The following is a 23,931-nucleotide window of genomic DNA, read 5'->3' on the forward strand; positions in this document are numbered from 1 at the left end:
AAACGGAAGAAATGAACTTTAATACAAACTACATAAAGTTCCTCAGCAACAGCTAGCTGATCTTGTACACGCGATACGTGTTTCACTCACGTTCGATACTATTTATTTGTAATTATTCTAGTCAGTTTTTATTCTTGTCAGTTTGCAGTTACGCATGTGAGAGTGTTTAAACCTATACTTAGAGGAAGATTACCATTCAAGAATGTTCAAAGAAGCAGCCACAGTCGCCCGTTCTACTGTGAACCTTAACAGAAACCAAGTGAATATTCTATTTCAGCTTGCGCGATACATTTAACATAAGTCGAGGAAAGAAAAGTTTAAGAAAGACAAACTTTTAAAAAGCATAATTTTTGAAATAAACAAAAACACAAGTTTCGTTACTTTTTTTTTGAAAAAAATTGCTTATGTATATTTAATATTATTATTACTGCGATGAATTAAATAAAAGAAATAAATTCTTTCCTGCATGATAAATCTGAATCGTATAAATGCAAATTTTACTGTTTGTGTGTAGTGCCACCACAGTTTTGCATCGCATATCACAAAACACAAACGCCTTTAAGGCGTTTCACAGCTCGTGATTTCCTGTTGTGGTTATCGTTCGTAAGCTTAAACAGCCATACAAGGGCGGGGGGGGAGAAAGAGAGAGATGGGGGGGTCTTATTTTGTACTTTTTATGGGAAACTCATACTAAAATTGAGTAAATCCGTAATGGCGTAAATGAGAATTAAAAATTATGGTTTGAATTTCTGCACAAATAAAAAGGAATAACTGAAGAGGAAGAAAAGTAAGTTCTGACTAGAAATTCAGCAGTTTAAACAGTAAATTAAACCATCCAGTCAAGAGCAAGTCGCAGAAAGTAATTCTTAATTCTTAGGATTCTGATCGCACCACCAATTGCCTACTTTTACTTAACTAATGTAATGAACAAAAGGATAAACACAGCAAAAATATCGAGCCGAAATCCCATATCTGCTATGAAGCCATACGTCACATTGATGTAATTCCTCTATCTAAACCTCCAGACAATCGTTCGGTGGATAAAGAACTAGATAAATCAGTAGATAAAATGAACAAATGAAAGTAGAGCAGAAATTAGATTTAGAATTTGCACTACTATATTTAGAAAATAGCCTGACTTAATCTTATATGAGATTTAAGTTTGACAAAGTCCAAGTGCAACTTTTAGGATTTGCAAGCAAGGTGGAATTTACTTGTGAAAAAATGCAAATATTTCTCTTTCGCAAACGCTATAAAAGAATTATTATTATTATCATTATTATTACTGTGACGAGAAGCTCATTGTTATGGCAGAACACAAACAAGCCAAACCAGAATACATACCACCCGTTAATTCTTCTAAGTTAATCCCTACAAGGAAATAGTCATCTTTCCATACCACATGAAGTAAATGATATGAAAATATGGAGAAAATATGTGGGAATTTTAAAGTCACGGGACTTGAGTTGGCAATATAAAATGCTGCTGCTCCCTCTGTAAATCTGAGAATAAACTCAAACCTATGAATATGACTAAGGTTAAAACTTCCTCACCGGCATTTTGCATTTAAAAGAATGTGCCCTATAAACAACAAACAAGAACATCGTGAAAAATAATCCATATTTTTCAAAAATGTTCCGATTTTTTTAACGAAAGCAAAAGATTGCGAATTGCAAAATTCAGATTGAAATTTTCCTTCAAGCATTCCATCTCCGATGTAACGTCGCTGCAAATACACTTTTATCATCCAGATTCCCTCCCAGCCAATGTTGGAGGTGTGAGTGACAGACACAAGGAAAAGTTCCGCTAAGATAATTGTGCAGCAGAAAAATGTTATCAAGGGTAATAGATCCCAAATATGTTAGCTACTGGTATACGTTGATTAGAAATGCATCTGTATTTACAGTTGCAAACGAAAATGAATGACTCATCAAAATAGATTCCGCACATAGTAGTTTTAACATCTGCTTATTTTGAAAGAATGCGTAGAAGAAATTACGTAGCATTTATCTTATTGATACCATAGCCACAAAATGCAAATGAAAATTTAAAATCGCGACGAAAAAAGAAACGGTTTAAAAAGCTAAAGTGAAAATGTTAAGTGAATGAGCGATTTGTTTTCTAGTTTGTTTCATTTTACGGCTGAAGGGGTTTAAAGGCGAATATTTACGCAAGTTTTGCTACGTGCTGAGATTCCAGAGATGCAGAAAAAGTACGCTTACGCAATAAGCACGTACAAGTTTACTATTCTCAAGAAATCTGACATATACTCTCCAACCAAAACTGATAGAACGTGAGTGCAGATATATTCAAAATATTTTTTGAATTAACACAGCAAGAATTAGCAACGTGTTGTCCCGCCTTTGCTAATAACTATTTCAATGCGTGGAAAACTTTCCACTCATTTCTAGTAGAAAGCTCACAGTAATGTTTTAAATGAGGAGTGTAGCAGCAGCAGCACTAATTTTCACAAATGAAGATTATCGTCTTAACAGAGCCATAATTATGGGTTCCATCTCATTCCATCCCACAGATGTTCTATCGGGTTATGTGCTGCCCGCTGCAATGTTATCTCAAGATCATGTGTTTACAATCATTGCTTTGCGACACAGAGCATTACAGTGTTGGAAAGGATGAAAGGACTGTACTGTAAATTATCAAAATACTAGACATGTCCAGTTTTCCAGAACATCGGTATAGGATCTCGCGTATGTGTGCACTATAGCTAGTAGTCTTAATCCATAATACGAGAAGCAATTGCGCATCACTGCACTGTTACGTTCAAAATTCATTGTTGGGATAACACACTCAGGAAAAATAAGTTTCCCGGACATTCTCAATATCAAACATCTATTAAATGGGAAGAACGTGTAAGGTGAGTTGTCGCTCTACAGAACCGATTTCCATTGCTTTGCCATCAGAGTTATGTGTGCCTAGATTCGTGTCAATCGATGTGTAATTGTGGTTATTAAAATAAAGGATAGTGGATGGCTCTTTCAAGAAAATTCAGGGCATGGGTGGTTCTTTATATACTCGTATATCTTTATGTAGAAACGTCGTGGGATTCTCCACAATATGGTGATGAGTTAACCAGCTTCCTCAATGGATATCAGTTCTTGAGTTAGTATTTTAAGCTAATTTGCAGACTTTGCTTTCAGCATCTTGTCGACTATGGACTTGGGATTGCTTAACTGATCAGTGGTAGGACATTTTTCCAAAATGACTATCACTGCCCTCTCAGAGGCCGTTAACTCATTCCGTGTATCCGCAGCCAAGATCTAAATTATTTCTGAGTGAACTGAGCTCCTTTACAGCCACAAAGTTCAGACGGTTAACCGGATGAAATCTTCCTAACATCCGCAGAAATCGCTGGCATCTATGATGCACATGTGCACAACTTCAGTAGCCTGGGATGCAGAAGTATTCATTTCATTCTTCGATGATAATCAACACGCATATCTTCTCAAAGCAACTATTCTCGTTTTTTTTTTTTTTTTATTTTAAGTTTAGATCTCAGCATTGGGATTTTCTTAAGCAGTATCTGGACATGTGTATATGTGTATTAGGATTCATAACGCAAAAGTATTCAGTTGGTAGCAGTTATATAGTTTAAACTAGAAGTTGACAACCCACGGACTGCTTGCGATCCTTGAGTCCATTTTATGGTGCTCGAAAATCTTGTCCTAAAACATGAACAGTCTTAATGAAATCTTTTGATAAACTATGAAATCAGCCAATATATTTGACAGTTTTATTATTTTAAACTTGGATGCTTCCTCCCCCCCCCTCCTGCGTTCAAGCTGTTTATCCATTCCTTTTTACACTTCCTACCGTGTCTGTTAAAATAATTCTGTATCATTGATTCCTCCTATCTTCATAATGAAAAAGCAGTTTATCCTGTCCTTTCAATTCCTTTCATGTTCACGTGGCCGTGAACATTACTTTCATTTACATAGATATTAAATTTAGTATATTAAACCCACCGTTATTTTTTTATATACAGAGAGTTTTAACAGATTTTAATATTTTTCACTGAATTGGTTTCTTTCATTTGCTACATCTTTTTAAATAAATAAATAAAATACATCTAACGCCTGTTATTCCCAAAGGAAATGAATGGAGCACGTTTAGCCCTAACTTGCCAACGAAATACAAGCAAAAAATAGGGCATATCATAAGTGGTTCAAAAATCTAGCATCACATCCAGCCTACGCTGTGGCTCGCATTCACCAAAAATAAAAATAAAATAAAAACAACAATAAATCCAAATCAGATTTTCAAAAGGCCACATGCTCCAAACTCGCTTCCTATTTTTCAAATGGGAGTTGTTAAATCTTCTGATCTCTCGCCAAGGCCATTGGGTACAACTTTTGCCCATCCATATTCTACCACTCTCACATACAGATAACCTCACTTAAATACAAGGCTGATCTACTAGCGTCAGTATTTATTTCTATTTCTGCATTGATGAACAAGTCAAGTTTTCCACAACTCACTCACACTTCACCAACAAGAGCTGCTTACGCAGTGCCAGATTAGTCTTTCTCTAGAAAGCAATTCGAAGAATCTTGAATAATTTGGAAACACACAAGGCATCTGGTCCTCACGGTACGGTATCCTTCCATTGTGTTAAAAACTCGTGCCCTGGAATTGACATCTACGCTACAGGGAGTTTTAATGGATTTTAATACTTTTCACTGGTTTCTTCTATTACAATATACTTCATTCCTACTGCATGGAAACAAACGTTATATTGTGCCCATTCAAAAAATAATAATAATAATAATAATAAAATGATAAAATTAGCTAAAAATTACCGTCTCAATACAGTTTTGTCAAAACCCATGGAAAAGATCATGAAGAGCAAACATTTGCAACACCTAGGGAAAACCTAACTAATTAGTGAATTAGTGACTGGCAATATAAATTGCAGCAATCTTGATCCACAGCTGATCTTCTAGCTTGCACAACCTTTGGATCCAGTCATGGAAAGGTTTGGAGAAACTCGCGTAGTTTTGCTCGACATTTCTCAGGCATTCAGTTGGATTGGACATACAAGCCCGCTAAGTAAATTGTCATTCTATGGTCTGACTACTGTTTGCAATTAGGTTGCCAGCTTCCTCTCTTATGTGTCATAGTAGATGGTTTCCTCTCCTTAGATTTCTCACCAATTCAGGAGTATCCTAGTGTTCTGTATACTTTTATCCACCTTATTCCTCCTCCTATACATATATAACCTACTCTCGCTGTTAAATTCTATCCATAGCTTTGTTAATGCCAGTACACTCCATTCCTTTTTTTTTTTTTTTTTTTTTCACTTGACAAACTTTGAAGTGCCCAATTATTAGAAGTTCAAGATTACTGTTCACACATTTAAGGTTGTGCATCCAAATCCTCTCTAAGATGGCTTGATGCCTATTCAGAAAAGGAAAATCTGGCTAAAGGATTATCATTTTCTTTCAGATACACTCCAATCCCTCTCTTAGAGACGTTCAGTTTCTGCCTTGTGCTTCTATAGGTAATTTTCATGGATAATTCAGTAGAGGAAACCATCTACTGAACTCACAACTGTCCTTCCAGTTTCAAAACTGAAAGAACAAGAGCAGCTGCTGGTCAATACCAATTTACAGTCCAGCTCCAAATTTACCGAACCAACTTATTTCTTTCATTCCATCTACATCTGTTCTTTGAAACAACCTTCCTCACTCTGTCTTTTCCCAAAGACGACACCATTCAGATGTTCAAGAAACATATTAACAAATTCCCACTTTCTATTTAATCTATTACTTACATGCGATACTAATGTGCTATAGGTCGTGAGACTTTTCGTATGTGGATCAGTATGTCAGTTATCACCGACAGTTGAGTAGGGTAGACAACTTCTTCTACCACGTGTCCTAAACCCCACCTGGTATTCTGGCTGAAATAGTGCGTATTCTTACTTTGTTTTATTAATTTTGATATTTTTAAGTGAATGTAATCGAAAAATCACACCCAAAAAAAAAATCAATTTCCTGAACTTTATTTATTTATTTATTCGAGAAATACATAATTCTCGAATAACAGTTTCGAATTATTTCGAAACTGTTATAGCTGTTGGCTTAAATACAAAATAACATTGTGAAACACTAATTATTTTCAGTTTTAAGAAACTTACGTAGTACATACATGCAAATTTAGATTATTTACAGATGTTATTACTGTCTTTTTTTTTTTTTATTATTTTTTTCTACTCCTGTTATGAAGCTGGATGAATGTGTCCGTTGGTAGTATAAAAAGGTTGCAGAAGTAAGGTTTAAATTATCGGGTATTGAACTTTTGGTATCAAGTGATAATTTATTTGGGCGTGTACATTTTTATACAAACCTCGCTGTTCAACTTCTCCTTAAGAAGATAGCTAGATAAGTGAGTTACCGAAACGTTGAGATTATTATTATTATTAGGTTATGCGGCTTTTAACAAGCGAAAGTTTCCAGTTCCTGATTTCGTTGACTAATTACAAACATTTTCCTTTAAAAAAAATAAAGCTTGTCTTTTAACCATTTGGCAGATTTTTCTGATTTCTTCCCGGAGAGAGAAACAAACTGGTACATTGAGTGTATGATGTATTTGGTAATACGAGAATTAATAAAGGGAGGGAAGGGAAAGGAAGTGATATACTAGTAAAATATAGCTTTTAAGCAGTTTCAGAGAATGGCAGATACAAGAGTGGGATAAACGAATGATATAGTATGGGATCAGAGAGAATGTCATATCAGCATGGATAGAATGTCTATTTTCTTTTTCTTCCAGAAGCGACTTTGGATTTATCAGTAACTTGAATGTAGGAATTGCGCGATTTAATATTGACAAAAAAAAAAAAAGAAAAGAAAATAGGAAGCATATTTTTCATCTAGTTTGGCGTGTGTATCGGTTGACTGCTTACGATATACGAGAGAAATTAAGGCTATGAGGCGTGAGTATTATGCATGTATACTGACTGTGTTTTGGCAAATTTTCAAGCTTTGTGGAATGAAAAGGCCAAGATTCCGGAAAGGAAGGGGGGGGGTTCTATTACTTTTATATGAGATCAGGTAACTCATTTTTAGATGAAAATTCCTTATAACTACTTCTTTCGTAGTACAACAAGAATCAAACCCAGGTCTCTCATCTTTTTAACCAAAGTGTGTCGTTAAAAAGATGTGGTTAAAAGTGTGTCGCTATCGACTACGCCACAGAGATGCTTTTCTTGGAGGAAAAAAAATCTTGTCACTTCCGTCTGGGACCAGCTAATTTAGCCTTGGAAGTTCATAAGAAACTTCCTTTTGCGTCCTTGATGGGATTAGAACTTAGATCTTTTCAACAGAGAAGCATATATGTCTTTCCTGCTGCCAAGGAGTAGTATAGTTTTTGTAGATAAATGAACATTCTCAAGTGATCTCGTAAAATTTTTTTTTTTTAATTGCTATATTTTCAATGGGATGATAGGAAAACTCGTTCGGAACTCCTACTCCATTAACATATTATACATTCGGTGTAAATTGTTTGCCAAATAGTTATAAATATTTCCTGTTTAATTGAACAAATCACGCCAACAATTGAATTTTGAACAGTAGATATAAAATGTTGATTCAGTTTTTGTCATCAAAATATAAGTATGCATATTATAAACATTCGGCATGAAACAAATTTCAACCTGTTACATTAAACACATTAATATCGTAAAGTTCTTTTTTTTTTTCCCATTTAATGCAAATTGCAAACATGTTTGTCAAAAAAAAAAAAAAAAAGAAGTAATAAATATATTACTTTGGTCTATAATGATTCCTTTTCAGCATTAGGTGGACTAAATAGAAGATTAGAGTTTATTTATTTCTTTTTTCCCTAAAAAAATGTAAAACTGCAAAGAAGGAAATGAATAACAGAAGGAAGTGGTCAACATTAGCCAAATTGTTAAAAATTGCTAATATCTCTCATTTGAACAAAATGCCATTAATATATTAAAAGAGGACATCGTAAAGTGCAATAGATTGCAACGTTAACGGCACATGGTAACACTGCAGTTCGTAATTCTTAATTTCATTTTATTAAAGCTTCTTTTTCATTATTTTTTTTTTATTTAGGAACTTTTAAGTTCGTCAAATGAAGAGTGATAGATTTACATAGCTGATATTCTTAGATGTATATGCATCTCCACAAAACTATTTGTTATGAATTTCACGGTCATTTGAGCAAATAAAATTTGAACGCACGGAAATGTGTGTTTAAAATTTATTTTAAAAAAAAGGAAGAAAAGAGAAAGAGAGAAAAGAGAAGAAGAAACAATATCAGTCTTCCCAAGAAGCTATAATCGGAAGTTGCTCAAAGCAAATATCAACTATTTCCTTCTGTCTATCTAAATCATGATTTAAAGCCTTCATATCTATCCACTTTTCCAAAGACAAAGTTCACTAATTTGTTTTTTAAAGTGCTGTTTATTATTATTATTTACTCGTGTTCATATCTGAAATCAGTTATAGGGGGATGAACGGAGGTGAACATGTGGCTGTCTTGGATAATATAGATGTGCAAAGGAAAGGGTGTGTTATCCCCTTTTTTCTTTAATCGCACGTATCTTGTTACGTATTTTCTGTGTTGTTCTGCATGTTCTGCAAAAGAAGAATGCCAACGCCGCTTCTTTTTTTAATTACTAATAGGCGTTAAAATAAAAGCATGAAAGCCAGTTGTTGTTTTATCCTTTATTCCTGGGAAGGAATAAAGCATTCCCATTTACAAACATTGTTGCTATTTAGGAACTTACTATTCCAGACCAGTTCTGGTAATCGTCCCAATGAGCAAATAAAATTAGTGACACACATTATTATCCTTGCGCCTATTTTAAAACAGGACCGTTTGTGGTATTAGTCCCGGGAGACGAGGAATTTTCAGCCTTAAAATAGAATATTCATTTTGTTTTTTTATGCACTTGGTTACTGTTACAACAGCTTGCTATTGTACAATCCTTTAAAGAGCATTCAAATTGTACTGCCTTTTATTCAACTCCTTTTACATTCTCATTTCGTTTTATTTATTTCCTAACTAGCCATATGGGCATACACAGTATCATTTAGCTGATTAAATAGCAATATTCGATGCGTCATTTTAGTTCATTTTTTATATATATAATTGAATAATGCTTGCCATTATCATACGTGCTATAACAGATTCAATACGCATTTCGAATCTCTTGTTTAAATGCATTTAACTCGTTAATTAAAAACTGTACAAATATTTCATTAATTTTTTTTTCGATAAAGAAAAATAGAGGGAAGGAAACTAAATTGTTTGTCAATTTCACAATTTACAACGAATTGTAAATTGTCCTGTTGATAGTGTTCGAGAGTTCAAGCTTTTTAAGACGATAGCTTGAATAATTTCTAAATGGCATTTGATGGAGGATGACGAATTACTCAATCCCGTATTTTAAGTCTTATATCCAACTCTTAAAAATTTAGAAATATCATTTATGAAAGGGATAACATTTTGATATTTAGTAGCGGATTTTTTAAAATTCCAGATGAACAATAAGTTTCTAAAGAACTTATTCCCCACATTTCTCAACAAATGGCGACTTCATACAGAGGAATTTTTAATGGCCTCGATACATCTAGTTTTTAAGTTCAATTAATCACAATTAAATTAAATTTAGTTAAATTTTGAACACAGGCATAAATTATGAGCTAATTCAATTTTAGAACATCTTTAATATAAACATCATATCAGACTCACGCATGAAAAATCACAAGACCTCAAGCATATGAGGGCCACGTGAGGGTAGCTGCATTTTATTTGATTTTATTTTTATTTCTGAAAAATCTGCAGAATCTCTTTCTCTGGCAGATTAATACAGTAAATCACTCAGAATTTTTAAGTGATTTGCTGTATTAATCTGCTAGTTGCATTATTAACTAAGATCAATTTTAATTAGAAATGATGCTAAAATGACATGAATTATCATTTAACATTAAAGTCTAATCTCAGCACAGTTCGACTAGGGAAAATAATTGCATCATAGAAATAAATACCTAAATACATAAATAGTCTCTGGCTCTGGCTGAGCCTTGTAAATTAAGAATTCTAAAAGCATAATAATTACTTTTATTTTGGATTGCAGAAGCAAAATGTGGAGAGAGTGTGTTTCTTATAATGCATGTCTTAAAATGACAAAAACCTTTTTTTTTTTAACGACTGGCGGATTCCTTTTTGGTCTATTTGTTTGTTTTCCCTTTTGAAAAATGAAAATATTACATTTTAACTTATCGTTATTTGGATTTATTTAGTGTTTCCAATTGCCAATCGTTTCAGTACAGGCCGTCTACAAAATTTGTTCTTGATTTTAAGACGCTATACGGCCTCAAAACCACCATTCTTATCCTAACGAACAAAACCATTAAAGTAACAGCTCCACTCCAAACTAACGTTGATATCAGAATCCTCCGTTTCTGCGCATTTCCTGAAATGAGGTGGAGCTACAGAATATAGCTCCACCTCATTTCAGCAATGTTTACATGATGCACTGAATGAATGAGAAGTTTTCAGCCCTGTTGCATGGGAGTCCAATCCCTTGGCTTTCTGCATCATCAAAGTTGATAATGCTCATTTCCCCGCCCAGGGATGCATCAAAGATGCTATGTATAGACAGGCTGGTCAAGATAGGTTGTATGGAATACAAAGGAACACTGCAATTGCTCGCAACACTAACTCCCCAAATTCTAAACCGTATTAGGATTAAAATTCAACATCAGTATTGCAAAAAGAGTGCATTTGAAATTTACTAACATAAATATGAGAACATTTTCCATTGTTGATGCCATTGTTTTGTTTATTAAGTTATATGTAATACTTTTGAAAATAATACCGAATATTTTATGAACATCCTGTATCTGAATGAATCAGAATAAAATACCATTGAATTGGAATGAAGTACCATTAAATTATTCCAGGATAATCTTAATGGATTAAATTATTATCAGACTGAGTCCTCAGTCATGATATTAATATTATAACAGAACGTAAGTGAATTAGGCAGGCTACTCGGATTTCGTATAGCTTCGTTGTTACTTCTACATAGCAATCCGTATATCGCAATCCTGATTTGATGACCAATTTTTTTCATGCTCCTTCAGGTCTTCAACAATAATCAGGATAGCGGTGATGATTAAATCAGGACAAGCATATCATCTCCTGCCTATCTAAAGACAGCTAGAAAGATCATTCCACTAAGATTTCAATTCGCTAATAACAAAGTAGAAATGTAATCAGTGACCATCAAAGAGTGGGTATATAAATCCTCAAATTGTACATTCAATTTTACTACTGCACCAGATACTGTAGCGTTACTGCTTTTTAAATCTCTTGAGCGTAACACGCCAAAAGGAAAGGTGACCGGAACCCCGATTGATGGGAACAGCTATCACATAGTGGATATTTGGATATATGCATCTGATCTGAAACAATGTTTAGTGAGGAGGTCGAGTCAGACAATAGTCGAATGCTATCACTGATTCAAGTGAGTTACAGGAAAGCATGCCTAGCCTCGTATACTACAACCACCACACACAAAACTGGAGCAAAGACCTGCGCTGCTCTTTTCATATCTTGTTCTTTCAATGAGTATAATTTAAAACTAGACTCATTTGTAAGGTCATCTGGATCAGATGACCTTTCTACAATCTTCCACAGTAACCATTTCGGTGGCGCAGCGGCACTGAGTGACATCTGTTATTACAGCCCAAAACAAATAAAAATGAACCCCTTGATGCGGTTGTCAAGATTAACTGTCCGTAACATTGTTACGGACAGTTAATCTTGGTCAATGTCTGTTCGAATCCATTTTGTTTCCCAACTTTCGGTTTTGGAAATCGAGTAACAATTCGTCCAAATGCATTTTGCTCACTGTTTTAGCTGCCTATGATCTATTCCTGGTAACCCCCACCCCCGACATTGTTATTCTTGAACAACCAATGAGAGATTCTGGTTACACAATACTGCGCCTGCTCTTCTGATGTCCGCAATTATCCCAAATTCAAAGTCTGTTAAGTTATGTATATATATTTTCCATTGGAAAATTTGTCGTAAAGCATTTCTAAACGCACGTGCTTAGACTTTAGAGCAACCACGTGGCAATGTGACGTCATAAAAGAAAGTATTATCAGTGAAGCAAAATGCAGATAAAAATGGGTAGACAGATATGAATTGTTTGCATTTATGAAGTGCCATGGAAAGACGAGTGTAATGGCAGTGTAAACTTGAAGATGAGACTACAGCAAATATAAGCTATGCAAATCCTTACGAGTAAGATACGTGATGGGATGTGCCAGATTAAACAAACCGAATTAAACAAGACGCGTGCATTTAAATTCATGATATGAATTATACCAGAATTACTACGTGGACTGATATTAATTTAACATTTACTGTTGCTCTCATAAATACTGTTCGTTGCTATTTAGAATAACTTCTTTTTGAATAAAGAAAAGAAAACGTTATTACTAATACAGTTGTAAAAGAAAAGGAAATTATTTTACTAGTGACTAGGTTTAAAATGAGCAGTAACAGTACAGTATTTTTCCCAATTTTTTTTTTTTTTAAATACATTTAACCAATAATCTTCTTGAAAGTTTTATGCACAGGAAGGATCTCTCACAGACATAGCTTTAAATTTCCATGGTATCACTGTACTCAAAAAAAGTTTGACTTTTGAGTAAATTTTACTCAAGACTTTTACTCAAAAGACTCGTGATTAAATTTTAGGTAGTAGACGATTATTGTTGCCCGGTGTGAGACTGAGACTGCCGTCTCGCTCACTGGAGGAGCAAAGTAGTTTTAAACACTTCCGTGTTTTTCAACCGCTTCGACTTTCCAAATTATTTAACTCTTAACCTACACAAGGAACTCACATGCAACAAGTTTGCTGCTTTTCGCAACTAGGATTCACACTGAAGGAGAAGAAAAAAATCGCGCTGAAACCACTGAGTAACAGGCCACTCAGCAGAGTCAGTGTGGTTCCATAAGAGAAGAGCACTCAAATACACCTACTTAAATATATGCATAGGACCCACGTAGATGTGCTTTGCTCATCCCAATAAGTATAACTGAAAGCGAACGAGTGAATTAACATTATTCATTACACGGGCTCGAATAATCACGCGTTTATTAAGAGCAGGAATAGTCAGCAACTTCTGCTTAATATTATTATCCGACAGGCACAACACTCGAGAGGTGAGCAGAGTGTTCAACTATTACATTGGTCAAAAATATTATTTCTGACATTACGCACAATGAAATCACTCTGGTGAATTGAAATGTAATTTATTTTTTATTTCAAATGTTATTTTAACATTATTTTAACATTAACTGTTACAAAATATCCCATGTTTTTTTTTAAATTTATTTTAAGATTTATAAAATCCTACTACGTTCAAAAAACATAATAAATAAATAAATAAATAATAATAATAATAATAATAATAATAATAATAATAGTTAAAATTGTGCTGACAGAGTATCCAGAGACTCCCTAACTAAATTGCACTTTTCCTTACTTCCAAATGAGAACAGTACTGCATTTAGGACCATTTTATATATATATATGCTTTATTCCATAATAAAGTACAAAGAGTAATGAATTACTAATAGTATTATATTTGACAATTCATTTATATTATTGTGCATTATTATGTTATATGCAAACATATAGAATATATTTTGGATATGCTCAATATTCCCTTTGTGTGTTTATTTGCTAGTAAAAGTATATTTTCTAGTATATACATATTCCAGTATACTCATCTCCTTCTATGCCAATGAGCGCATTGGTGTATCCCACTCCAATATACAGCGAGGTAAAGTTCGCCCAGATTAGAGACCCTTCGACACGTCTGCGCATGTCACAAAAAGGAGAATTCATTCGGATAATAGGGTAATCAATCTATCTTGTGGGATGAGTTGTTTATTATTACATGTCGGAAAATTAACTTTTCTTTTATGATCATTGTAGTTAACTATGTTGATTGTATAACAGTTGGAAAATTTTACCTATAAAGCACGTGATTTCGCGTGTTGGCGACCAATTCGTACATCCTTCATTTCTTTCTTCCCTTCAGCATGAATCGACTATTCTTGGCAAGTTTCCAAGTGGAGATCTCTAAAGCGTGGGCATACTATAGAAAACAAAAAAACTTATACTATAGAATGTATAAGTTATTTTGTTTTGTTTTTTCAATTTCCATTAGAATGGTTAATGCAGTTAAAGTTCGTGCATGTATACCTCCTTTGTTATGATTATTCACTCATGAATGGCTTGAAACTCACAGCACAATTAGCAGTGGAGTAGATAAGCCAGGAACTCTATGCGAGAGACTTATCATAGTCCTTTTGATTCCACTTCAGGCCTCCTATAAGCAAGTTTGCAGTCTCACATAGGACAATGAAAATCATCATACACAAAGACTTTCAAGAGCATCCATACTACAGTGGGATTCAAACCCGCAGTCTGTTCGTAGCGAAATGAAGTCGCTGTCCACAAGGCCACTCAGGCCCACATCTTCAAAATTTGGGAGATCAGAATTCCAATCGTGGACGAGAGGAGGGATCCAGGAATACTGTCAACTCGCCCTTGATCACATCACTACTTGGTATTCGAGGCACTGCTCCAGAAAGAGAGAGGCACTTCCCGACTGATGATCACAGGTGTGCGGAAAACCTTTCAGAGTGATGAAGTTTACATGTGGACTTAATCAAATATGAAATGAAGAACACCAAACGATTCCCCCCCCAAAAAAATATATCGATATAACAGATGTGATAGCGTCTAATTTCCATCAATTTAGCTCTGGTGTATGAAATAATCCAGGCAATGAGAAAGTGTCGGTCATCACAATGCTGTCAATATAAGCAGGATATAGTTCCATGTACCAGTATAACAAAGAAGAAACACTTGGCTGTAGGTGAGGTAGATATCCAATTAGGTCCAGCTGAAGCGAACATTTAATCCTTCTTAACTAGAGTTTCTTTAATCATGATTGACTGGTTCCACAAACATAGACGTGTTGCAGGTTTCCAAGTCTAATCCAGTAAACATTTTTCGTTCATGAATAACTCGCTCTAAATCACTTCAGGTTGCAAATGATATGAGTAATTCTTTAAAAAAAAAACTAAATAAAACGAACAAGAAAACTTTTGTTACATTTTTCTTTACGCCAATACAACCACCGCTTCGACAACATAATTTCTGTTTTTGGTATTTACTTACACACTTAACAAATTGCATTCATTAACACTTATTCTTGATTGGATGGAAAGCAAATAGAACGGAAGCGAACTAGAGGCACAATTTACTAGCTTTGTATTATATTATTTCAAATATAATTCGATTATTCGTAAATTAAATTAGTAAGCAGCTTATCATACATGTCACTTTGAATTCAACATAAAAACTAAGTTACTTTATTATTATTTGATATTTAAAATCAACTAATATGTGCACTTGTCACTTACCTGACAATTAACTATGGTCCCGGTCTTCGAGAAAGCCTAGCTATACCTGAGTGGTAACACGAATTCTTTTTCGATAGTTTATCGACGGACCATGCCGTCTGTAGGATCGACAGTCACTAAGATACAGGCTCTACCTTACTACACGGCCGAAAAACTATGCCGTGTGACACCGAATAGTTACGTCTGTGAGACTATATCGGACGAATGAAGCGCGATCTGGTGGGTTGTTTGTCAGTTGTTCTTGTGATTCGCGCCAGTCACATTCTACTCAAAGTCTCAAGGCCTAAGATACCCCTCAAAAGGGAAAGGTATTAAGGAGTTGCAACATCCTTGTCATTATAGTACTGTGTATCGTGCGGTGAGCTGCAAGCAGTTCTTCAGCCAAGGTTTTCTCAGGGCTGCTAATTACACTAGTCAGAAAAAATAAAAATAAAATAAAAAAATAAATAAAATAAATGGCGAACCGAAGCATCTTCCCTGTAGTGTTAAATATATTTTATTAGCACACAGGAGTAGAGGAAATCTCTGATAGGATAGTATTTTTTTTCTTCCTATGGCTTCATTCTTTATGGAACAAAGAAAGAATAAGACTTAGGGTTAGCAGTACTGTGAAAAATTTGGAAACCTTAAAATAGAAACAGGAATTTTAGTGTCACAGCCGATGGACGGATATAGCTAATTTAGAACTTCAAGCTTGGCTCTTTATTGTCTGCCTTGCTTGACAAAAGTAATCTTCCCTGAACTCGGATCAGAACCTTTCGTCTGCTCTACTGATTTAAGTTTTTTTTTTCTGTTCTTTTTTAGCCTTGGCTACAACTTGAAGGCTAAGTTGCTGAAAGAAATAGATGTATGGTTGAACTGAAGACAGAAAAAAAAAAGTACTGCACAAAAATTTGCCCTTCATTTAGAAAAAAGTATGCGGAACAAAATTAAAACTAAATGGAAATCACAAAAAATAGGGAAGGAAAGAGTTACAAAAGTAGCCAAACTGGTAAAAAATATCAGCATTGACTAGTGCTTAAAAAAAGAAAGTAGAGGCAAAAGACAACTGAGTTGTACTTAAAAAAAAAAAAGAAGTTAACCAGTCAAGAGGAAGTTGACCCAAACATTACAGATTTCAAAAAAAGTAAGAAAAAGAAATAAATAAATAAAAAAGAAAAGAAAAAGAAAAAATTAGATACGACTGAAAACATCACAATACAGCAATTAATTCAATGCTCTATTTACTTTGAACTCAAATGTAATTTACTACTGCGGTTGCGAAATTTTTTTCTGGGTTACTTTTCCTCTCTTTTATTAAAGAAATCAAGTTACATTAAGTATCCGAAAAATATATATTATCACAAGCTTGAAATCTGTTGTTTCACGTGTAACCATGGTGATATGTAACAAGCTTCGAAGCTAAATATTTTGATTATAATCACTCGGTTTACATAACTGCATTTAAACTGAATATCCGAAATAAGATGAATTAATGCATATGATTAGTATTTATAAAAGAAACAAATAGTTCAAAACAATAATATACCAAGGAAACGATATTACACTATTTTTGCTCTCCGGTCCGCATGTGCTTTAAAGGCTAACTAACCTTTGGAGTATCCTCTCAAAGAGCATAACTTTCTCGTCCATGTCATGTTATTTTTTTTTTTTTTTTAAACGTTTAAAAATGATTTTTTGAATTTTTTTTAATATGGCGAGTGCTTCTAAGCAGAAAATTTTAAAGTTTTTCTTAAAAAAATGGTAACGTGACAATCATTCCAGATTTGGTAAAGTGACATCACTCTAGACTTTGTAATATGACATCATTTTAGACTTGGTAACGTGGCATTCTAGAAGCAGCTCTTCCTAGCCTTAGAGTATTATACATTCCCTACACTTCCCTTCTCATGACATCATATAGGAATGACCCCCCTAGCTGTCTCTGCTAGGGACAGATCGGGGTCATTCTTAAGATGATTACGGTGACTGATCTCATATGATTAAGGTGACTGGTCACATTTTTAGAAAATGTCACAAATTTTAGAAAAATAATTATGCTTTAAAAATAAAGAAAATACATAAAAGTCCATTCTTTTAAGAAATAGTTTAAAAACAGCAGATTTCTTCGGCGTTCGGTTTCGTCAATGAGAGGCCGATAGAAACTGAGATGAACTTTTTTCAGTCTTCATTTTCAAAAGCAGGCAAGCTGACAATTCAGAGATTGGTTTATATAACAGAATGAAGGTGCCATTGTTTCATAAAACAAAGCCATACACGTATATATTTATTGGGAGGGTTCTGATCCTGTGATTTTAATTGGGGTTTGTTCTTATTTTATGTAGCCACCAAAAGGTTAAAATACATAACCTACTCTTAGATTCATGCCTTCATTTTTATTGATTGATTCTGAACAAAAGTACTTGATCAGTGTCTTGGTACCGATAAAGGATATCATTAATTAGTTCTTTGTTTCGAGATTAGGATTACTCTTCGTACCACTCCCTTTTTATTTATACTGTCTATATTAAAGTTTTAATAGCTGGATTCTTTTGACTGGTTAACAAAATTGTTCGAGATCTCCTTTTCACAACAACGCTTAGCTTGATCGTTAATAATTTTCTGTAAGAGGAATCACTGTACTATTATCACTGGAAACATCTTAATCGTACCAAGTCAGGAAATACTGAAAAGTTATTTAAGCAAAAGTAATGAAATAAGGCCTATTTTGCTACTTCTGCAAATAATTTAACTACTCAAGCACTCTAGGTCTAAGATGTAGAGGAGCATTCAGGTCTATATTTTTAAGGTGTTCATCTCATACCATAAAACTGTCATATTTTTCCTTAATCCAGTAATCGGGAAGTTTTTCTTAGGTAAGTCTTCGCGAAATTAAGAGTTTACTTTTCATATTAAAATGTCAGTAGCTGTTGTAATGATACACGTTAAAGTTTCTGAAATAAAAATTACTTGGAACGGGAACTAAATAAATAATTTCCTAACTAAATTAACTATTTTCACGCCGACATTTCTCCAGCTCAAGCAAGCATTATCAAAGACATTTTAAAGAATTTCACTCAGAGAAGTGAAAGTGAAATGATGTCGAGAACAAGCACAATCAGGTGCATGAAAGGTGGCAGTGGCGCTCTACGTTATGATCTTCTATGATAGTGTTGATGGGAGAATAGGGCAGTGCACAAAAATTTGTGTAGGCTCGCACAATCAGTTGTGTAGCAGTTAGCTGGGTTCTGTACAATTTCAGCTGCTTCCAGGAACAGTGTCTGTGATTTAAACTGGGACTTGTGTATTAGCCTGGTTTATTTCCACCTCATGAAATGATCATTATCCAAGGCATGTTGTGCTAGTCTGCTCACACCGAATATACTTTAAATGTTCTAATCCTCTTACCAGGGTGATCCGTCTGTCTGTGGGAAATACTTGGAACCACATTAACAGGTGATACTGTACGCACCTGGGAAGTGGGGGAAGAGGATACTGGAGTGCCTTGATTTGTTCCTGGAACATTAGAAAAAAGGGATGAAAACGACGCATTGAAGCTAACTAAGACGATGTCATGCCGATATGCTTAGTTCCGCTTCTAAATGTTAACAGGTTTATAGATGGAACAATTTATGGAATCTGATGGAACGCAGCAGAGCTCCAGGCTTGTGGACTTTAGGTAGCCCCTGTAGTCTTGGGTATTTTTTTAATTTGGATAAAGTTTGCATTGGCCGACTTGTAATATTATCTAATAGCCTTATGGTTTTATTTTTTATCGATACACTGGATTCCTTTACTATTGGAATATAAGTCGATATCCGATAATAATTCTTTTAATTTATTATTGTAGCCATCTATATCAGTGTGGCATTTTCTTTGTCTTCTGCTTTCACTTATAATTATGTTTCAAGTAATTTTAGGTTTTACAAGGTTGTTTTTTTAATCCCTTTGAGACAGTGGCGCACTCAGGATTTAATCTTGGAAGGGGCCGAGCGCTCAGGATTTAACCTTTTGGGGGGGAGGGAGAGTTGAGAAGACGATTTGCGATTACACACTACGCATCGCATACGACCTATGACTGAGCATCTGCAGGGATCGCTAATTCATAAGTAGTACAGAAATAGAAGACACGACACAACAAAAATAAAAAAATGAATTTTAATTAGGAAAAGATTTTTGGAAAATTTTCTAGTGTTTTTCCATTTCTTTGGGGGGGTTCCCCTTTCCCTTCCCCTCCACTGGGTGCGCCACTGCTTTGAGATATTGCTTTCACGGAGGACTTGCGTTTTTAACCAAGGTGGAGGCTCGTAGCCTAATCATGTGTTCTTTTTTAATGGCGAATGTTGGCCATGATCTGCACGCGCAAGATTTTTTACAGAGCAATTACGAAATTAAAGACGTTACTTGAAAGATTGGTTTCATTGTCAGAAAATATATAATCCAACAAGTTGTGGATTACCTTGCCGGAAGTTGCTGGGGATTTTTCTTTGTTGCATGGTTCATTTGCGGCGGAGAGGCGGTGCAGTGCCGTAACGAGGGCGTGGCGAAAGAGGCGCCCGACACGGGCGCAACTAGCTTTGGGGCGCAAAACGTATAACATTTTTGTCATTTTTGGGTTAGGGGGGGCAAGGCCGAAGGCTTTCACGACTTCGTTCGCAGCTATTCAATCATCATCATCATCATTATGCCTATCAAGGATTTAGGCCTAGCATGGCCTGTTCCGGCCCTAGAAGTCATCGTTGAATCGTTTAAGAGGACGTCCTCTTAAAACGAAAAAAAAAAGAAATAAAGTTTTCTTTTTCCTAATGGCTTGTACTTTAAGGCTTGTTTTGGTAATCTTTCTGTTTTCATTCTCTGAACGTGTTCCATCCATTTATGTTTATATTTTTTAATTTTTTCTATTACTGATTTTTGGTTTAATTCTTTCACAATTTCTTCATTTCTTTTGGGATCAAATAGGGTATACTTTGCAGTTTTTCTCATAAACTTCATTTCTGCTGTTGTTATTCTTTGTTTGTTTTTTTTGTTTTATTGTCCAGATTTCATGTCCATACAATAAGACTGGTAGGGCTAATGTATTGTATACTTTTAGTCTGGTTTGGTTTAAATATAGAGTTAATTACACCTGTTATTTTTAAATATTTTGCAATTTTTATGTTTATATCTTTTTCATTTTCATATGTGATCATACATCCTAGGTAGTTAAATGAATTCACCTGTTCTAAGATCTTGTTATCTATTACTATTTTAGTTCTTGCTCGATCTCGTCCTTTAAAGGCATAGTTTTTGATTTTTCTGTTGATATTATCATACCATAATCTTTGGATATCTCATTTAGATCTAAAATAGCTTTCTGTAGTTTATCTTCAGAATTTGTAATTATTATTTGGTCGTCGGCAAAGAGGAGAATGTTTAAGTTCACTGTAGGAGAAAGTTTAATTCCTTGATGTAAATTTTTATTCCATTTTATTAGTAGATATTTAAGTAGATATTAAAAAGAGTTGCTGAGAGGGGACATCCCTGTCGGCCCCCTTGGTTTATCTCTCTCGTATATGATAGTTCGTGATTTAATCTTATTTGTATTTGATTATTTTCATATATACTTGTGATAGCTTTTAGGATATTATTTGGTATTTGTCTTTCTTTGAATATGTTAAATAATATGTTTCTTTTAACTTTGTCAAATGCTTTTTCAAAGTCAATAAATGCAATATGTGTTTCTAAATTGTATTCTCTTCTTTTCTCTATTATTAATTTTAGGCAAAAGGCCGGGTCTATACATGATCGTCCTTTTCTAAATCCATTCTGTACTTCTAAAATAAAGTTTTCGGAATATTTCATTTGTTTGCTATTTTAAGATTCTGCTGTATATTTTGTAACAGGAATTTAGTATACTGACACCTCTATAGTTTTTAGGGTCATCTCTATTACCTTTTTTAAAGATAGGAATCACAATTGCTTTTTTCCATTCTATTGGGGGGGGATACCAGTTGAATAAATTTTATTTAAAAATAATAAGAGTCTTTCTTTGAATCTTGTTCCTGCGTATTTATATAGTTCTGAACCTAGCTTATCTTCTCCAGGTGATTTTCCGTTTCTTGTTTCTTTCAGGCTGATTTCTAATTCTTTTTAGTTATTTCCTTTTCATTTTTGTTAATTGTTTGCCAGTTGTCTTTTTTAAAATCTTTGTCTGTCCACAATTCTGTGTAGTAATTTAGAAATTCTTCTAATTTCAATTCAGTGTTTAATTTTTTCTTATGTTTTCTTTGGTATCTGCATTTAAGTGTTTCAAAAGTTTATATACATTGGATCTTATTTTATATAAATCATGTTCTAAATTAGAAACAAATTTGTTCCATGATTCTCTATGTCTTTTTCTGACTTCTCTTTTAGCTATGGCTCTTATTCTTTTATATTCTATTTCATCTTCTAATCTTTTACTGCTTAACCATTTGTGATAGGCTTCTTTTTTCTTTTTGATTATTTCTTTCATTGTATCATCCCAGATCTTCAGTTTTTTCCCTTTTTTTTGGTCTTTCCTAAGCTTTCATTTGCTGCTGCATTTAGAATCGTTTTTATATTAAGCCATTCTATTTCTATTTCTTCATTTTGTTTTATTTTATCTAGATATTGGTTAATTCTTTGTTCACATAGCCATTGTACATTTGTGTCATTCAATAGTCTAGTTTTATAAACAAATTTCAATTTTTCTTTCTGTTCTTGTTACTTGTAGCCATTTAGGTGGTAATCTTAATTTTATTTTAACAAGGAAGTGGTCACTGCTTATTTCATATCCTCTGTGAACTCTAACATCTAGTGAAAATTTTGATGTCTTTTCATTTAATATAAAGTAATCTAATATTAATTTCCATCCTCTTGCTGCCCATGTATATTTATGTATGTCTTTATGTTTATAGAAGGAATTCATTATTTTTAGGCTATTATAAACTACAAAGTCAATCAATTTTTTACCATTCCTGTTTAGAGTATGTTCTCCATGTATTCCTATATTATTATTAATTTTCGTGCTTACAATTCTTGCCTTTAAGTCTCCTGCTAAAATTACGTAATCATTTTTATTTATTTTATTATATATATTTTGTAGCTGATTATAAAAATCAATATTATCTTGTTCTCTTCCCTCTTCTGGTGCATATAAACCAATTATTGTTAAATAGCCTCTATCAATTTTTATTCTAGCTTCTATTATTCTTTCATTCCATAATTTATAATGTTTTAACTGTTTTGGAAGGGAGTTATGAATCGAAATCATGACTCCTGCTTGTGCTCTTTGGTCTCTGTCGACTCCACTGTATATCACATTAAAATTTTCAGTTCTCATGGTTCCTTTTAATTTCTTTTTTGTTTCAGTGATTACTACTGATTTAAAATTTCTTTCATTTAATAATTGGTCTAATTCTATTTCTTTATATGCTATTCCTCTTACATTCCAGTTTGCTATGTGTATTATATTTTGTCGTTTCCATTTTTGTTTTACCTTTTCCATTCCAGGGTCGGTTTCTCATAGATTCAATTCGATTATCTTTTTCTGTCAGCTTACTAGTAGAATTATGTTCTCCATGTCAGGGGACTAGCCTGACGATGGAATAGTTCAGTGGTAGGGCTGCTACCTTAAGGCTCCTGAACTAGCCTTCTTCCGAATTTACCCATAGTCGTGGGTATATTGAAGGGGGAAAGAGTAGATTATAGAAGAATTATAGTAAGGTTTATAGAGAGTGCATAGTTGTAAGGCCAGAAATGAAAAGACCCCATGGCCCTCGAGTACTCTAATAGTGTAAGGGTCATAAAATAAGAAGAGTTGGCTAATAAGGCCTTATAGGAAAGATTAAAGTAAATGGATCTTCCTCAAAGTAGAAGAAGGAGAGGATAGATCCAGCTAGGGATTCATGGGAATGCCGCTTCCCTGACAATCAAGATGATTGCCCATTATGGCCCTGTTGGTCCACGAGTCCTTATTCAGTATATTCGGACCACCCCACCACACACACACACACACACGCACACGCACGCACGCACGCACGCACACACACACACACACACACACACATGGTGGGCTCCCCTATCCGCCACCCAGCTGTTCAATAAAGAAGTTATACTTCCATATCCAAATTTCGTAGCTTTTTTAAATGATTCATGGTGAAGTGTCTGGAATATAAACTTGTGAAACTAAAATGAAATTCATTTACTAACTAAATTAATTGTTTACATGCCGCGCTTCGGCAACTCAATTAGCATTATCAATGAAATTCTAAAGACACAAAATGTGTAACAGGCAGACTGGGATTTCTAAAACAACAGAAAATTAGAACGATCTATAAAACTTTAAAGAAAGTTTCCACCTTCCTGAGACAAATATTATATTCAGTATGGGCAACCTAAAAGCGAACTACATGCTCTGGATAAGGACAGTTTCCT

At 34.2% G+C, this 23,931-nt stretch overlaps 1 protein-coding gene across 1 annotated transcript in view; it reads right to left on the reverse strand.

The window, feature by feature from the left end:
• LOC150108860 (calcium-transporting ATPase sarcoplasmic/endoplasmic reticulum type-like) overlaps positions 1 to 15,687 on the reverse strand; it is a 263,322-nt gene extending 247,635 nt beyond the window's left edge. Inside the window, exon 1 of the mRNA XM_090410430.1 lies at positions 15,517 to 15,687. The gene's annotated coding sequence lies outside the window, so the exon portion shown is untranslated. The remainder of the gene's footprint in view (positions 1 to 15,516) is intronic.
• Between the last annotated feature and the right edge of the window lie 8,244 nt (positions 15,688 to 23,931).

This window comes from Typopeltis vanoorti, chromosome 2 (assembly GCF_054136105.1).
Source record: "Typopeltis vanoorti isolate ZY-2024b chromosome 2, IOZ_Tvanoo_1.0, whole genome shotgun sequence".
Lineage (NCBI taxonomy): Eukaryota > Metazoa > Arthropoda > Arachnida > Uropygi > Thelyphonidae > Typopeltis > Typopeltis vanoorti.